The sequence below is a fragment of the Trematomus bernacchii genome, unplaced genomic scaffold, assembly GCF_902827165.1.
Source record: "Trematomus bernacchii unplaced genomic scaffold, fTreBer1.1, whole genome shotgun sequence".
NCBI lineage: Eukaryota > Metazoa > Chordata > Actinopteri > Perciformes > Nototheniidae > Trematomus > Trematomus bernacchii.
The window spans coordinates 133,744-152,500 of record NW_022987644.1 but is presented as its reverse complement, the minus strand read 5'-3'; the positions used below and the strand labels follow the sequence as shown (position 1 = coordinate 152,500).

Below are 18,757 nucleotides of genomic sequence, written 5' to 3'. Positions count from 1 at the left end.
ACACACACACACACACACACACACCACACACACACACACACACACACACACACACACACACACACACACACACACACACACACACACACACACACACACACACCACACACACACACACACACACTCTAGATGTGTTCCCCCCCCTTATGTACCCAATCCCCCATGTGAATCACACCTGGCACACACAAACACACACACACACACACACACACACACACACACACACACACACACACACACACACACACACACACACACACACACACACACACACACACACACACACATATACTCTAGATGTGTTCCCCCCCCTTATGTGCCCAATCCCCATGTGAATCACACCTGGCACACACAAACACACACACACACACACACACACACACACACACACCACACACACACACACACACACACACACACACACACACACACAGAACAATGACACATTTCCCCGCTCTTATGTGCCCATCCCCCCACATGGATCACACCTGGCACATGCAATACATGTTCAGCGTCTGTTTCTTTGATACAATATTTACAGTTTGAAAGGGTGCTAAATGACATTTGGTGATGATTAATGGTTTTTGTGTTAATGTAATAGCAGTTAAAACAGGACCGGTCAAATTTGACCGCGAACACCAAAGTAAGGGGGGGGGAACGAAGACAATAGGAGGGTTAAATAAAAGAAAATACTTTGATGTGGTTAAAAACACTTTTGCCATGTTGCTGTAGCTTAGTTTGCTACTTCTGTATGGGGTATCTTCAGTGTATTGAACCTTAATTTAACTTAGAGTAACTGGTAAGTTCTCTCGCTACACTTTTCCAGAAGCCTTTAGAGAGTAAGAGGCTGAAACTATGACTGTTTTAATAATAATAACTTCAAAAGAGTGTGGAAGACTGTCACTAAACACTGTCTATGTCGCAGCAATCACAAAAGGAGTTCTTCTGTCATTACCTGGAGGTCATCACTTAAGGTTCATCATCCAATATCTGCAAAATATAGACATCTACTGTGTCGAGGAGTGATACATTTTGTCAGCCACAGATTAAAGATACTTCAATCCTTTGAAAGGTAGGCGTCTAATTTGGTGCCATCAATCATTTTAGCAGGAAAAGGTGTATTTTCTGAGTGTTATTATCCCAATTTGGACTAGTCAAATCCAGAGCACTCAACACTTGTCAGCGGTGTTCATACAACCTGTCCAGCTGGTTCATGATTCAACCACATGCTGGTGGAGTACAGACAAATTAAAAAGTGGAGGAAAAAAACAGCAAAGAAAGTCGGGAGATGCTCAGTGGGCGATTATGCAGCAAACGCAGCTCTCCGCAGTGCAGAAGAGAAAAGGATGGAAATGAGAAGGGGGGAGAGAAAGTAGAAATTGTGTATGATTCATAATGGCTGCATCTCGCAAAAATTCATCACACAATCACAAGATCCTTTCAGGAGCCGGGCGGAGCTTAATGGATCGAGCAAGGCACTAACAAGTGAAGGGTTCAATTCCCTTTGAGGTTTAGTGGCAACCGCTGTCTACTCACATTTAAAGGGATAAAGGTCCAATTCCTATATATAGACTCTTGGAAAACACACAACACTTTCTTTCCTTTCAAAAACATGGGAGGAGCTAGTCACATAAATAAAATAACAGTGTGTATCAATGTATCGTGTTCCTTCACACACTATAATGCAGCTATAAGGACATGTTTAAGTGTCTATGAATGTGCATTATTTGTCAGCAATTATAACCTATCCTTTGAAAACACATAGTATTTTATTACACCTGTGCGTCACTTTATTGTATTCATCGGTTCACACACCTAATCAAATTATGTCTAGTTTTATTTGGTGATAAATACATTAATTCAACACTTTTATCAGTTTGTATTGCTTCTATTTTTCATATTTTATATGTCTATAATAACGTTGTCTTGCTTTTGCGTTACTGTTTGCCTTTGTGTTGTCATGTTGTCCTCTCAGTACCTTACTTTTGCTTTTCTGTCAAAGCACTTTGTTGTAAAATATGCTTGTTATGAAGTTATAATCATTGTTATTATTATAGTAATGTGTATGGATATTAAACAGGAGAACTTAAAGTGGACCTATCATGCTATATTTGAATAATATAGTGTAGGACCATACCTATATAAGGCATATTTATACTTTTTTTTTTTTCAAAATACCAAACAGATCATGCATTTTAGCCATGCCTCATTTTGCTCAATTTGACATTTTTTAGCTCTGTTTTTGCAAGGGCTGATTCAGTGAGAACAGCACCACCTACAGGCCTGGCATATGTACTACAGCGTCTCCAGCGCTTTCGAACGGCAATGGCCGTGGCTGTCTCCTCCTGATTGGTGGAGTTGGCCCAATAGCCGTCGCGCCACTGTCCTGACGTCAGGACAGTGTTCAAATCTGGATCAGTTTTTATCAGATCCGTTGCAGCCCCTTTTTTAGAGATTTGGGTATGGAGGAAAATAGAGAGGGTTGTGTTTTCTGACACTTGGTGAGTTCCCTGGAACACCGGGGACACATATTCATGTATAAAAGACGTACAAAAGGGCATTTTGCATGATAGGTCCCCTTTAAAGTAGTGTGTTGTTTTTCCTTATTTGAACCCAAGGGAGTTATATTGTGAAGCCCTGGAGAACAAACTTTAGTTTTGGGGCTATTATTGACTTCAGGAGTACTTAAAGAATAATGTCAAGTATCTGCACTCTTAATCAAAGCGCCAAAGACTTTAAGGACCAAAAGAAAAGGTAACGTCTAGACCCCAGTTGGTCTTAATCAGGCAAATGGGCAGCTCCACAAAGGATGGTGGAAAAATATTTGAATCCTGTTGACGTCAAGTGAAAAATACAATATATATGACATTTTGTTTTAACTACAGACATCCTGAAACGTTGGCAAGATATTAAAATTGATACAACATGCACAGCATTTTATTCCTATATCTTCTATCCAACTGACCATATACAGTATAATGATAATATATAACTACCAGCCAAATCACTATACAGGAAATATTTCCATATTTGTTTTTCTATGTTTCATTTTTGTAAAATATCAAGACACAGCAGGACACTTAAGATGACAGGTTTATACAAATATGTTTTAAATAATAAATCCAGAAAGTGTCATGTTGGAGTGATGTTTTCATAACACAGCCTCTCGTTGTCATGCTATTTTTTTATTTTACGTTATTATGATGTATTGTCATGTCACATCACATCATGCTAAATGAAGAGCAAATATAAGCAGACATTTGGGATCACTGGCAGAAGCTAATGTGTTGTATTGTTTGAAGCGCATGTTTTCCCAGTGGACTCTGTCTTGATTCCTAACACTTCTGCTCCACATTTTTACATTTTAAGACAAGTGATCCAGTCCCAAGTGGTTAAAGTGACTGAGCAGGGATTTCGTTTCTCTCTCTCTATCGAGGATAATCTCTGACTTACAGTTACTGCATGGTCTCTGTAACCTCATAACATAAACACAAGTTTAAAGCAAACAGATTATGGGATGTGAAAAGCTGAGTAGATCAACAGAGCCAGATAGGTAATATTGATTTTCCTTCTGTCTGTGACGTGTGTACAAACCAGTGTTTACTTGGACTTACAGTATGTGTTGCAATCGATAAGCTAAGCTAAAAATACTATTAAAATCGATTATTGCCCCCTCGCTGTAAGCTTCTGTTGACGGTGAGAGGAGAGATGAACCCCAGGCTGACTTATTGATCTGTGAGTATAATCGATAATGGAGGAGAGGCTACACTACTTGGCAAACAAATGTCTGTCTTCATTGACTCATATCTCTATGTAAATACCCATCATGAGCTACCATTACTGGGTCACCGGGGAGGGGTATTAGATCATCGGCAAACTGATTAAGTCAACTCGAGTTAACCGTTTGTCAAGACTAACGGGATTGTCACAGAGGCAGGGGTGTGCGTGACAACAAGGAGTTTAGAGGTTCATATTGTATGAACTTTAGTACACTACTTGCATGCCGGTATGAACATTGACAGAGAGTTTTTATTGCTTCAGTGTTGGGATGTTTTCTGACGACTTATTACCCTGATGATAATACAGAGGTTTGAATTTAGACTTGTTAAAAAAACACTAAGAAACCATAAAAAATGGAGCAAATGTATAAGAAAATATTGTGAGGATAACAAAAAGAGCTTACAAATACTTGGTTTTTGTAATGCAATATTTGACGAGGAAGACCTTAAATGTAACTGCAAATTATGTCAATTAAGTCTGTTCTTAATATATATAATAATATGTTTTATACTCATACGTTTAAAAGTCTCGTATTTAAGGTGCCGCCTAGTGAATCGTAGCAACCTCTGATCTACTAACTTCTGCATCCCTAGGTCTTACATTGTGAACCGAGTTGAGAAAAAGGCTCAGTAATCCTCTTACAAAACATCTAGAAATAACAACTCCACAGCAGATTATTTTTCTGTCCATCGACTAATCTACCTCACATGATTATTTACAACACATTCATCTAGTGTTGCCTTGTTCCACTAAACAACACATCTAAGTGTGTAACAGGTATCTCAGAAAGACACCATTTACCTCTCATGGAAAGATAAAACCAATTTAAGCTTGACCATGTGGGTTCTTCAGTACAACATTCCCTCTTAGTTTTATACTGTCAAGTGTTTATTTACTGAGCCCTTGCAAATTAACCTGTACTTGTGATTCCACGTTGGTTTGTTGACTTCAAAACAGCAACAACAAACTTCCCCATGACTACCAGGACAAACATAACCACTTTAAAACTTAGATCGCTGAAGAATCATTTTAGCCTTGGTTGTACTTATGAATTATTCTTTGACAGAGTGGATTTTAACCCCCATCTTTCAAGCTGTAGTTGCTCTAGAACAAGAAAAAATCTTCTAGGACATATGGAGAAGAGGAATGATTACAGCGAACCAGCAACACACTGCATACAGTAGTGTCCCAAAACAGTCAAGAAAGGGTTAAAAACACCCAGAGAAATACACATACATTTCTTTGGCCCGCGCACTAAAATGTACACACACACACACACACACACACACACACACACACACACACACACACACACGTACGTACAAACACACAGCAGAATGTGGGAATCACTGCCCAGAACATGAAATATTCATCAGTCATAAAACTTTAATTCAATATCTCTCTCTCTCTAGAGAGTAGGCGATATCAGCTCGAACTCTGATATCTCTCATCGCTCATATCTCTTCTCTCTCTCTCTCTCTATCTCTCTCTCTCTCTCTCTCTCTCTCTCTCTCTCTCTCTCTCTCTCTCCTCCTCTCTCTCTCTCTCTCTCTCTCTCATTTTTGGGGGGCTACTATATTCTATTTTCTGAGGTAAACACTTCCCCCATTGCTCCTGTAACGAAAAACAATAATAGATTTCATTCAAACCACTTTTGCACAATTGTCCAAAGCACACCATTAAGACGCCGGCACATTACAGATGCAGGAAACCGATGTTCAAAATTACATTTCAAAAGAGAAGACTGCTGGGTGGCGAAAAGAGGAGCGGTCTGCGTTTAATACTGCGATGCTGCGCTTTAGAGGTCCCCTGTTATCAGAGTTATTGTCACTCAAAAAGAAGAAATTAAAGTGCGACCGTACCAACGCCTCCATATAGTTTTTATGTTCTGTTATCACACTCCGGCAATGGGTTTAGGTTCAATTTAAAGACAATACACATTTCAACAACCAAAAGGCAGGGACATAATGGATCAAAGCTTCACAAAACATATTCCTGTGTCCCTTACATGATCCACATATGAGGGGTGAGTCAAAAAAGAAAAATTAATGCATTCTGGTTTCCACATTATTGGTTACACATGCTTACAAAATGCCTGTTTCTCTGTGTTATTTTCCTCGTCTGTATGGCATCACTAGCTCCAACGAGAGTACATTTTCAGCTCGGTTTGTTTTCAGCATGATTACTTAGTGGAAAGGTAATGTATGGGCCAAGAAAAAACCCATACATTGTAGGAGCAGATCCAAATCACAGGGACGGATACATGCATTATGTTTCACTTTCATTCACATTTCAAGAAAGGGCATTTTTTTCTGTAATGATGTGGTGTTAGAATACCCTAAAAAGTGAGTTCCTGAATAAGAAAATGCACAGCTATCAACATTTAAACATTATTCACATGCTCTTTGAAATTAAAATGCAATACATATTCTTTGTTCATGAACATATCAAGTCCAATGAACATCTTCCCAACCCAGGAAAAGGGACCATCGAAGGAGCATTTGAATGCAGCATTGGCCTTGGCGGGGGTCTGCGCTCTTCAAGTACCATTATAGTTTCTTAATGACTAATAGAGATCAAAATAGATCTACTCAAAATCCAGCAATCAGAAAGAGTCCAATCTTTAAATTGGTTTTAAACTCATGATGAAAAGCAGATTTTCTAGATGTGATGAGTTGATATGTTTGTGAGTTAGAGATGTGTCTCTAGCAGATTTGTGTTTTTTTGCAACTGACATGCAGCCATTTAATCTGTGTAAAGTATTCATATGATGTTTGACAAATCCAATTCATTTTGAGTTTATTGGCAAAAAATACATGGGACTTCTGCCCTAAGAATAAATGCCATACAGCTAGAACAATGTGGAGCAGCTGTTTCTCCAATGTCTGAAAACAGCTCACAAGTGGAGTGCCGAGTGCAAATAAAACCCAGAGTAAACAGTCTTCTCTGTACACACAACAACGCTGTACATGTAGATGCATTATTTTGTGACTTCAACACATTCGCCATGTCCAAAATGGAGCTTATGTCTTTCACAGCTCTTCTGATGTTAAATTAATTTGACAAAAATATTATAATTTGAGTATAAAGTGAAGTATTAATACAGAAGAACGATGCTGAATATCTATTAATTGATCCTCATGGTGCATTTCCAAGGGTTTTGAGAGATGAAATAATGATGAAAACAGCCAACAGAAGCACTTTCAACCCCGACCATATACTGCTGGTAATTCACAGAGGAAGAAAATCAAGATACTGTATGTCTTTGTCTCCTTTTCTCTACATCTGCAGACCGGTTTCGGCTGAACGGACCTCTATCATTTTTACTTTCCCAGCAGAAATGGTGAAGGGAGAGGAAGAGAGAGAGATAAGGACGAAAGTCTAACAAGGGAGGAGGAAGCACGGTGAAGCAGGGAGACAGAAAGAGAGGGAGACACATCTGCAGTCACCCTCATCAAAACCTCACGCCACGCGTGGATGGGGACTGTTTGGGCAGAGAGGATGGGGGAGGGTGGGGGAGTCGGAAGTGTTGGGGATGGGGGGGGTATGTTGTCCCCTCGAGGCCAGCCCTCATCCCCTCTTCACCTCCATCCATAATTCAACAGGGGCCGCCCCCCCCCCCCCCCCCCAGCCGCGCAGAGCCCCAGGGCACAGCTCCGCGGGGAGGACACAACACGCAGAGCAGGGAGAGACAAAGAACACACACCGCAGATACCGGGCCAAATACTGTAACACCGGAAAAAGAATGCCTGAACTCAGTGATGAACATCCACATTTCCCTCACTAAGTTAAGTCAAACTCCAGGAATATCATCACGTGCATAGCAGGACGTTGAGTGCTTGATGAGAACACTGGATCACGAGACCCTCATAGTGAGAATGAACAGGTCACACACACAATACCACACACACACACAGACTGAGTGTGACTCCTGGAGAGACCGAATCAATGGTAATGAGCCTCGCTTTGCGCTGTTTGGCCTCTGATAATCGAGCTAAAGAGGCAGAGACACCTGCTAGGCTCTCAGCAGCTCACCTGAGGGAGGGGGGGATTATGGGATATCTCTTCAAATGAATCACATCAACACAGGGACGCAACTGCAGTTGAACAAAAACATGACGTAGGTTAATTTATTCTGAGAAACATATTCATAATTAAACAATTCTTTGAATGAGAAGAAACTGAAATGTCTACATTTTCTGAACATTAACAAAAAAACAGACATGAGATGTATCTCTAAAATGTTACTGCACACATTTTGTATTTGGTTTCTCTTCAATACCTGCTTTTGGAAACTATCGACTGATTTAAAATGAGAGTTTTAGGTGAGATGGAGCCTGAAAATCTTCTACTCTTAATAAGGGGGCATTCAGTAAGTAGACTTTGCATCAGTTTGAAGGCTCCCACGCCAAAAAGGTTGGGAGTACTGCTCATATAAGATCATAACATTAACTCCGTTATTGGTACAACATATTGCCAGTGCACTTAAAGGTAGGGTAGGTAAGTTTGAGAAACCGGCTCGAGATAAACTTTTTGTTATATTCCATGGAATGCTCTTAACATCCCGATAGCAATGAATATCTTAAGTGCTTTGACAAAAAATCCATAAAGAAATGTCATCTGTGGAAGCCGTGGCACTGTAAAAAGCACGACCAATCATCTGAGCCGGCCCGGCTAAAATAACTGGATGGCCTACCTGCCTGTCAGCCTTCCATCTGTGCACAAACTTATCTCGTGCCCTCATTGGTCATGTGCGCGTTCGTGTGTGTTGGAGGAGGGGCTCTGTAAGGAAGTGGCAGATTTTCTCCGGTTGTGTATTTTCAAATTCTAGCGATCTCGAGCCGGTTTCTCAAACTTACCTACCCCACCTTTAAGGAGATAATTATTATTTCCAATCAGTTATACACTGCAAATGATGAATTGAGTGCATTTATGTAGCCTTTTCATTCAAAGCTAGTTACAATTCACACACCATGGAAGCGATTGGCACCAGAAACAATTTGGTGTTCAGCGTCTTAAAGGACACTTCGACACACTGACAGCTGGGGATCAAACTACCGACACTGTGATTACAAAACAACTCTCTGAACCCGCTGAGACTTCGGTGAGAATATGGCACAAAGTAATACAAGCTCAAATCTTGTCATTGTTGTGCCATTTATTGTCAAAAGGATATATACAAAAGAAGTCATTTTTCATCTCTTTTTGACTTGAATTTCTCATCTGATTTGAGAAACTGTCACTGCCATTGTGAGTGTATATGTGTGTTTGTGTGCTTGTTTGTGTGTGTGTGTGTGTGTGTGTGTGTGTGTGTGTGTGTGTGTGTGTGTGTGTGTGTGTGTGTGTGTGTGTGTTTGGAAAGTAGTGTTATTGAGGGATGAAAAAGCACCACATAAACATTTAATACCTTAAGTAAAGCAGTGCAGGCCCTTTCATAGACTATGGAGACTGATGGGTCTCCACCACTGTATTATATATAAATATGGATTTCTCCATGTGTCAATAACTTTGCACAGTGTGTGTGTCCAAGTGTGTACACTGTATGTGTGTTTTCGTACATGTGCACACACTTTTTTTTCCTGCCTCTTTGTATTTGAGCCCAGGTATGTGGTGCGGTGTGTATTTGCAGATATACACAATGACTGCGTGTGTGCGTGTGTGTGTGTGTGTGTGTGCGTGCGTGCGTGCGTGGGTGGGTGGGTGGGTGCGTGTCACTGTGAGCTTACTGTCATTCTCACAGTGTGTATGCATGATGAGTGTGCATATGAGTGTGTGTGGTATGCATACACTGCATGTTTTAAGGTGGAATTCTTCTCCCGCTCTCCAGTGTGTGGATGAAAACATTATTCATTATTAATGAAACTTCAGTCTCTCTCGGAGCTCATCTTGTTGACCTTTCTGCAATGTTTTACTGTTAAAAGCTCGTGTTGCACTTTACTTGTTATTTTTTCATGAACCGCATGTTTGTCATTATGATTTGTAGCAAGCATCACCAAGCATAACAAATCGCAGATGTGTCCCGTAAGAGACCTCATGGGAAGACTTTCCCTGGATACTTTAAATGAGATTTCATGTTAATTTCCTTTATTACCAAATGTAGGCTCACCATTTCCATATAAATATGCAGTATTTTTCTTTTTTATGGGACAATGTCAATGTTTTTCCACTTTGTGTGATGCAGAGTTTGATTATTTCTCTCTAGTTGTACTTAATCAATTATAAAATCTACTTTTAGTTCCCCATTCTTAACCGTTTACACACAATATATTGTTTAACCTTTTTTAAAGTGGACCTATCATGCTATATTTAAATGATATATTGTAGGGCCATACCTATATAAGGTATATTTATACGTTTCTGTTTTCAAAATACCAAACAGATCATGCATTTTAGCCATGCCTCATTTCGCTCTATGTGCTGTTTGCTGTCTACGGGTCTGATTTTGCTGACCACGCCCCCCTGCAGGAGAGGTGAGACGTGCTCTGATCAGAAAAAGAGATCTCCGTCCTCCGTGTTTTATTATATAGAGTCGTTATTCATTTGTTTTAAAGCTCAATAAATAACAAAGAAGACCTTTGACCGGCACTTTTCTAATTTTGTCCGGAAGATTTAAACTTTAACGGACATCTTGACCGGCGAAAGAAACTGAAACTGAAACTCTGCCGCACGGTCCCCTCGTTCCTTGGAAGAGGCGGAGAGGTGGGTGTTTGTCATCTGCTGGTGGACTAACCGGAGAGAATTACAGTGCTTGCCTCGACGGGGAGGGATTGCATTGAATTAAAGCAGCGGGAGCAAACGCTTGCCTCGGGGAGGGAGAAAAAAAGCCACAGCGGAGAATAAACAGAAGGGTAACCATGGTAACTAAGGGCGGGAAGTCTTCTTTGCTGCTTTTGTGGCAGACTACAGCGCCACTTACAGGCCTGGCATATGTACTACAGCGTCTCCAGCGCTTTCGAGCGGCAATGGCCGGCCGTGGCCCAACCCCACATTCCCCTGATAGGTGGAGAGTTGGCCCAATAGCCGTAGCGCCACTGTCCTGACGTCAGGACAGTGTTCAAATCTGGATCAGTTTTTATCAGATCCGTTGCAGCCCCTTTTTTTAGAGATTTGGGTATGGAGGAAAATAGAGGGTTGTGTTTTCTGACACTTGGTGAGTTCCCTGGAACACTGGGGACACATATTCATGTATAAAAGACGTACAAAAGTGCATTTTGCATGATAGGTCCCCTTTAAGTTGCAAAATGGTTAATTCAAAACCATCCTAATGGACACAAAGTCACAACAAGTAATAAAGGCTTAGTACATACTGTCATTATGACTGCATTTCCCACTTAACCCCAATGCAACAGACATACAGTAGAATAACTGGATGTCTGTACATGTGTTGGTTAAACTACTGTATTTATGCAAACACTAAATAAATAAAATGATAAAGGAAAGAATGGAGTTAATGAGAGATGGAGGAGAAAAGAAAAGAGGAGATGAAGGAGGAGAAGGGAAGGAATGATGAGGATAAAAAAGGGGAGATAAAAAAGCAGAGGAGAAAAGAAAAGAGAGTTTGGTATGGAGAGAAAAATAAAAAAATTTAGAAAAGGTGAGGAAGGAGGAACGGAGGGAGAGGAGGATGGCTGTTTGCGAAATCTATTGTTTCTCAAACTGGAAGGGGAAGCTGGTTTTGTTTTGCTCCGGGGCACGAGGAGTGTTGAGAAACAGGAAGCCAGGGGACGGGCCCATCCTCACGGACAGCTGGTGCCCTCCGATAGCTGTTCTCTACTTCCTGTTAGCCACATACAATGGTTCCCACCCTCATCCAGGCCACATGGAGACCAAACTGACTGATATATAGCCCGTAAACAGACTCTATTACACATGATACTATAATGTAAGAGCCACTGATATTCAATTAACTCTACATGTCTCTCCTGACGTCCAAAAATCCCACACATATGATATGCTACATTACATTAAAGACTGTCTTTAGATATACAGATTCAATTTGAGACATATTAGCACTGGCCTGGTGATGACCCTACAAGTTGTATTTCAATATTTCATTTCTTCCCAGTCCCATGCTTTTTTTTGGTAACTGAAGAGCTAATTTGTTTTCAAATTCTGAACTCACTGTGAAGAAAGTTTTGAGCCATTAGTCATGTATTGTTGAAAGTCCAGGACACTTAATAGGACATATTTTATGGTAAATTATGGGCCCTCCTGCCAGCAGCTAAACGTCATAGCTAACTGCTTCGCTGTCATGCCCATAATCCCAATAAGGAAAGGACCTCTCGGATATTATTGCTATAAAAACTGGGTCGGGTTCAAGTCCCCTCTAGATAAATGTAGAACTTGAAAAACTTAACATGCAAAATGACACTCTCTTATTCTCATACTTTTTTGCACACACATGATTTGAAACTCAGGCGCTACTGCTAAAGAAAAAGTCTGTTCTTTTAATGTTTTGTTTGTCATTCCTGTCCTTTGTTGACAGCACTCAATAAACTAAAGTGCGAGTAGTAAAGTAATGGCACACAAGAAAATAACAACGGCAAACAATAATCATTTTCAAGCAGAGTCCTCTGTGTTGTTTTGTCAAAAATGAATTGCAGGTACCTCCTAATGTGCTTTACTTTCATGCCAGCAGGCTTTTTTGTGCATGAGTAGGCGTCAATTATTTCAGATATTGCTGGATATTGTTTTAGAACGAAAAGGCTACGATTGCCGGCCGCCTCAGAAGAACCACATTATGTCTTTAAAAGGACTATCTCTTTCTTCTCTGGTCAAACAGTGCAACGAAGCCACTGCTCACACCCGCTGCTGTATATTTCCATCAGACTCTCAGATAAAACACAGAGTCTACACCCACAGATTCACACATGCTGCGTTAACAGCTCGCCTGGAGAATAACAGAAATCCAAACTTGGATTCAAATCAATTTTGGCTTCTATTATTGACTGACATGACGGCAAAATGTTGATTTGGAGAAGAGAATAATAAGGTCGTAAAGTTTAACTTATGTCTCATGCCTTCTTCAGCTCTTTGATGGTGATTCCTTCTTATTTTAATTGCATCGTTTATTCAGTTTCATCCCTGATTTGAGGCTTAAAGTTACAGCACATCATATATTAAAAAGTATTTTCCACATAGCAGAGTCAGAATGATTTCATAAATGCTGCATGCTTAACCCTCCTGTTGTCTTCGGGTCAAATCTGACCGATTTACTACTTTCATCAATCATAACTTTTTTGTTTTACATTCGATTGCATTAAAGGTGGGGTAGGTAAGTTTGAGAAACCGGCTCGAGATACACTTTTTGTTATATTCCATGGAATGCTCTTAACATCCCGATAGCAATGAATATCTTAAGTGCTTGAACAAAAAATCCCACAAAAAATTCATCTGTGGAAGCCGTAGTACTGTAAAAAGCACGACCAATCATCTGAACCGGCCCGGCTAAAATAACTGGATGGCCTACCTGCCTGTCAGCCTTCCATCTGTGCACAAACTTATCTCGTGCCCTCATTGGTCATAGCGCACTCAAGCTGGTTTCTCCAAAATTACCTACCCCACCATTAAGGCTTTATGATATCCTTCACAGTAGACATTTGAACATATAAAATTGCTGATCACCACTTTCATTGAATTTTGGATGATTTAGTCAACTTTGTAACACCCATGGTGTTCCCGGTCAAAAATGACCGCCATAAAGAAAAGGAATTAGTAACCATCCGGATCAGATAAAACACACACACACACACACACACACACACACACACACACACACACACACACACACACACACACACACACACACACACACACACACACACACACACACACACACACACACACACACACACACACACATATATACTCTAGATGTGTTCCCCCCCAGATGTGCCCAATTCCCCCATGTGAATCACACCTGGCACACACAAACACACACACACACAAACACACACACAGAACAATTTGACACATTTCCCGCTCTTATGTGCCCATCCCCCCACATGGATCACACCTGGCTCACGCAATACATGTTCAGTGTCTATTCTTTGTATATTTACTGCAGTTGTTCATGTATACCAGTAGTCTGATACAATATTTACAGTTTGAAAGGGTGTTAAATGAAATTTGGTGATGATTAATGTTTTTTGTGTTAATGTAATAGCAGTTAAAACAGGACCGGTCAAATTTGACCGCAAACACCAAAGTAAGGGGGGGGAACGAAGACAATAGGAGGGTTTTAAAGGAATGTGATTCATTTTAAATATTCATATTCATAAAATGTTTAATGTACTCGTATTACACAGCAAAATACATTTAATTATTGATAATGAACGCACTTATGGTTGAGATAATACTATACAACTGTGCTTATGTAATTTCATGGTTAAGCCCTCATGATAACTATTTAATAGTTTACAAGCAGTAAATGTTACGAGCAAGAAGGAACAAGATGGGAGAGTAAACCAAAGGGAGGAAATCATGTGTCTCCTTTATTTTGTTTTCCAAATTCATTTATAACAACTTGATAAAGAGTTGTCAGCGACGGCCTCTTGTCATGGGAATCAGGCCATTTCTTCTGATAATTGTTGGTGCCACACTCACAAATTGCCAGGACACAGTAAGAGATCGATTACTTATTTTCAACCCTGGATATCTGGCGTCTGTAATGAAAAAAAACATTATTTTCTCGACTGTTTTCTAGGTTCTGTGAGGTAGCCAACACTATGATGACCTAACTGAACTCTGACTCAGTTTGGTGGCGTCCGATCTGATAGGTTGCACAAACCTCACACAGAGAGGAGAGGAGGCCAGTTGCACAGAGGCAACGATAACGGGCTTATCGCCGGGTGAAAAATAGACAGAAATAGTAAAAGTCTAAACGTTCTGGCACTGACCGAACAATCAACTGGCAAAACTCAATGTCTTATTTGCCAACACACAGACGAGGCAGTCAAACATGTAATAAAATGACAAAAACACAACAAGCAATTTGAACTGATTACCGTAATATGTTTTAGTAACACTTAATACTGTACTTTTTTTTGTTTAATGGCTACATTTCAGGACCAAAGAACTGCAAACAAAACGCAAACTGCTCTTAAAAGTTCAAATTGAGGATACAGGATTTGGATGTATGTGGTCGGTGGAATATGTTTTTACTGTAAGCAAGATACAGGAAATAGTATATATATGATAAATAGGGCGGTGTTGGCGAAGTCCATAGGGACTTGGCTTGGCAACTGGAAGGTCACCAGTTCAAGTCCCGGAAAGACCAAGTGCTACGGAGGTGTCCCCGAGCAAGGCACCGTTCCCAACAATTGGCAACTCATCCCAAAGCACACTGACCTTCAAGTTGAGTCACACCCAACTCAAGACTGAGGTGTTATTTTTAAATGTCTTCAAACCCAACTCAAGACTGAGGTTTTTTGAGACTGTCTTCAGGTTGGGTGTGATTTCCAAATATCACTTGATTCTTGTAAATATAATGGCAGTGGTGGGATTTGAACCCACGCCTCCTGAGAGACTGGAGCCTAAATCCAGCGCCTTAGACCGCTCGGCCACACTACCTGTTTTCAAGCAGAAAATGCACCTAATAAAAAAAAGAAGAAGAATGAGCTTGATAGCAACCAAAATGACATAAATCAAATTAGCCTACACTGCTCCCCGGTCGCCGTACATAATGGCAGCCCACTTCTTCTAACACTAGGATGGGTCAAATGCAGAGTAACTGTTTTGTTACTAGTACATGTACTACGTAATGACAATAAGTTCAATCTTCAATCTTCTTCATATATTAAAGAATGAAGTAAAGTCTTACAGTAAACCCAGAAAAATGTATTTTATGTCTTAAAGTTGGCTTGTTTATTCATTTTTACTTGACTTTCTCTTGCTGGTTAACGTTGTTATAATAATGTTGTATATGTGAACGTCTCAAAATCTATATATGTTAGTTAAGTTAATATAATGTCAACGTGTTCAAATAAGAACTGTATTCTCCATTTGGATTATATTGACTTGTGGTATCTTGTAAATCTATCAAAGCGGGGCATAGTTGTCATCATAACAGAATAATAAAATCATTATTTACATTCATATTTTCAAAAGAGTCAATTGAAAATAGTTTTAGTTTGCCTACTAATGTAGATTCATTTGTACTTGGTTACCGTGAAATGTCTTTAAACATCAATATCATTAAATGAACTTGCAATCTCTGATTTAAATCACATCTGTAAATAGAAACGCTGCTGCTCTGACCTTCCAGCATCTTGTTTGTGTTTGTTGCTTTTGGAAAAACAACATTTAACTATCAGAGACACAGAGACAAGATCCATCATTTTTCAATCCACTTTTATGTCTTAACGTGTCAAACTGAAGCTTTTTGAGTTTGTTTTTTAAGATTTAAAGGCATGTAATCAGGCTTATTTTTAGCCCATGTCTTCTAAATGGAGTTTTTTAATTAGTTGTGAGCTGTAATGGCATTTAATCAGTTTTAGAAAGCATATATTAGGGCTCCATGCATTTTGTTTTTTTGCTGAAGGGTGGTGCAGAAGAAGAAAAGCATTGTTGCAAGCAGGACTGGGATTGTGGATCAGCGGGAGAAGGCAGTAATGGTTAGAAATCCTAAAGGAGCAGACAGACTGTGGTTGGAAAAACATGTGTGGACTTTCAGGTCAAAAAGACGGAGACAGACAAAGACTTTTTTTGTGTTACCACAGAATCAAATGAGAACACAGCCTAATCATCAAATCCTGGGTGCTGCGAGAGTGAGCTTCACAAAGATGTGTTTACAGATCGGCAGACATTCACAAACCCAGGCCACAAAGCACAAAGTGTCATAACACAAGGGTTAGAGACATAAAACTTAGGTCACCCAGCAAAGGAGAAAAGTAATTAACTTATTAAAAAGCAGCTTTGTGGACACCAGGATGAAGAGAAACACATCTTTCCTGGTTTTAAAGAATCAAATAACTCAAGGTTTCTGCTTGAATGGAGTGCAGTGTTATACAACACACATTGAGAAATCAATGACAGCAATCTAACAGAGTGAAACAGTGCTGTTACAGTTTGATGATTCAATGATGAGTTAATTGACCTAAAATACTGATTTAAAAAATGTATTAATCTGGTCAGTTATTTGAAAATATTATTAGGAAAAATGCTAAATTAGCATATTTTAGTTTCTCAAATTTGAGGATGTAGAAATGTCTTGTATTTTAAAATGTAATATATTTGAGTTTTGGGATTGTCGTAAACAACACAAGCAACCTTTGGCTCTGGAAAGTAGTAAAGGGCATTTTACACAGTTGTTTTTTCCATTTTATAAACAAAATAATTAATTGATTCATAAAGAAAATATGAAAACATATCAATTATGAAAATAGGATTTAGGATTAGTTTCATAGATAGCATTTGGCTTGAACTGATCTGAAGGATGAAATTAAATGTTTGTTTCCCAGATATAGCTTGCCAGTTACCTTCTCACATACATTAAATAGATTTCCACATGACTTTCCTTATGACTCATAGTTTGTTTCTCTGTCTTTTATTCTCTCTGCCTTTCTATACTCATATTACCTCCACACATAAAAGCTTAATTAGCACAACTTACAGAAATATCATGAAAACACCACATGCAAAGTTTACAATAGATGGCAGTGTGGAACTATCCAGGAACAGAGTGAAATGTTGTGGCTACATATATATCGGTTTAAATCTATAATGTCTGGTCTCTGTGCAGAGGATCCAGCGCTGAGGTTCCCAGGCTTCGGCTCCGATTGTCAATCAGCAGCAGCAGCCGACATCTCAGCGCTGCAGCTGAGCCGCGGCCGCATCACACCGCCTGCCAATCACCGCTCCACACCTTACATCCATGCTATCCATCTCTCTGTAAAGCAGCCTCCACCACCTCCGCCTCCTCCGCCTTTCTAAACAACCCCCTCCACAGAAGCATCAACGTCCCACACACACACACACACACACACACACACACACACACACACACACACACACACACACACACACACACACACACACACACACACACACACACACACACACACACACACACACACACACACACACACACACACACACACACACACACACACACACACACACACACACACACACACACACACACACACACACCTTCATTTGGGACTCCACCTCTCTTCCTTTTCATTCCCTCCACCCTATTCAATAACACAGCCTCCCTCCAACAAGCCTTTCCCAGCCCTCCGCTGTCAATCTTTTATTCAACAGAAAGCGAGTCAGATCACAGACGTATCCTTCTATCTCCATTCTTTCACACTGCATCGACTCTGTCTGTAAACATCTTTTAGGGCATGTTTAGGGTCGAGGTTGGGTTTAATGCTGGCTGGTAATTTCATTAATTTATGTAGAGGTCTTGACTCACACTGGCCATTAACATTAATATCATAAACACACTGGATCAATATCGTTATGTTGCCTGTAGTAATGGGCTAAAGCTTTGTGGTGTATCTTATTACGAACTGGGGACTTACAAAACGAATTAAAGCAGGGCTGCAACCAACAATTATCATCATTATTGATAAATCTACCAATTGTTTTCTAGAATAATCTAAAAAATAGTCAAAGAAAATAGTGAAAAATGTCCATCCCAGTTTCTCAAAGTACTTTTTGACGTCTTAAATGTTTAGTTCAACAACGGAAACGATATTCAGTTTAATATGAATCTAAATATTTGGCGCTTGTTTTCATAAATGACAACCAATCGTTGTATCTCCAAATTACAGCCACAATAAGAGCCAATATAAAGTCAAATGAATATGCATGTAATGTGAAAAGGGTCATTTATTTTGCACTGATGCAACGACAAACAAATGTCATGCAACCCTGCAGCTTTGGGTGGATTTCTAGCCTCTTTTAGTGCATTTAATTTTCTGTAATGCCACATTTATTTTGTGAATCCTGTTTCACTGCAGAGTATACC

At 39.8% G+C, this 18,757-nt stretch overlaps 1 protein-coding gene and 1 non-coding gene across 6 annotated transcripts in view; both read right to left on the bottom strand.

The window, feature by feature from the left end:
- ldb2a (LIM domain binding 2a) overlaps positions 1-18,757 on the bottom strand; it is a 106,206-nt gene that overhangs the window by 55,868 nt on the left and 31,581 nt on the right. The gene's annotated exons all lie outside the window — the stretch shown is intronic.
- On the bottom strand, positions 15,270-15,351 carry trnal-uag. Its single transcript has one exon. It is a non-coding gene; the product is annotated as a tRNA-Leu (tRNA).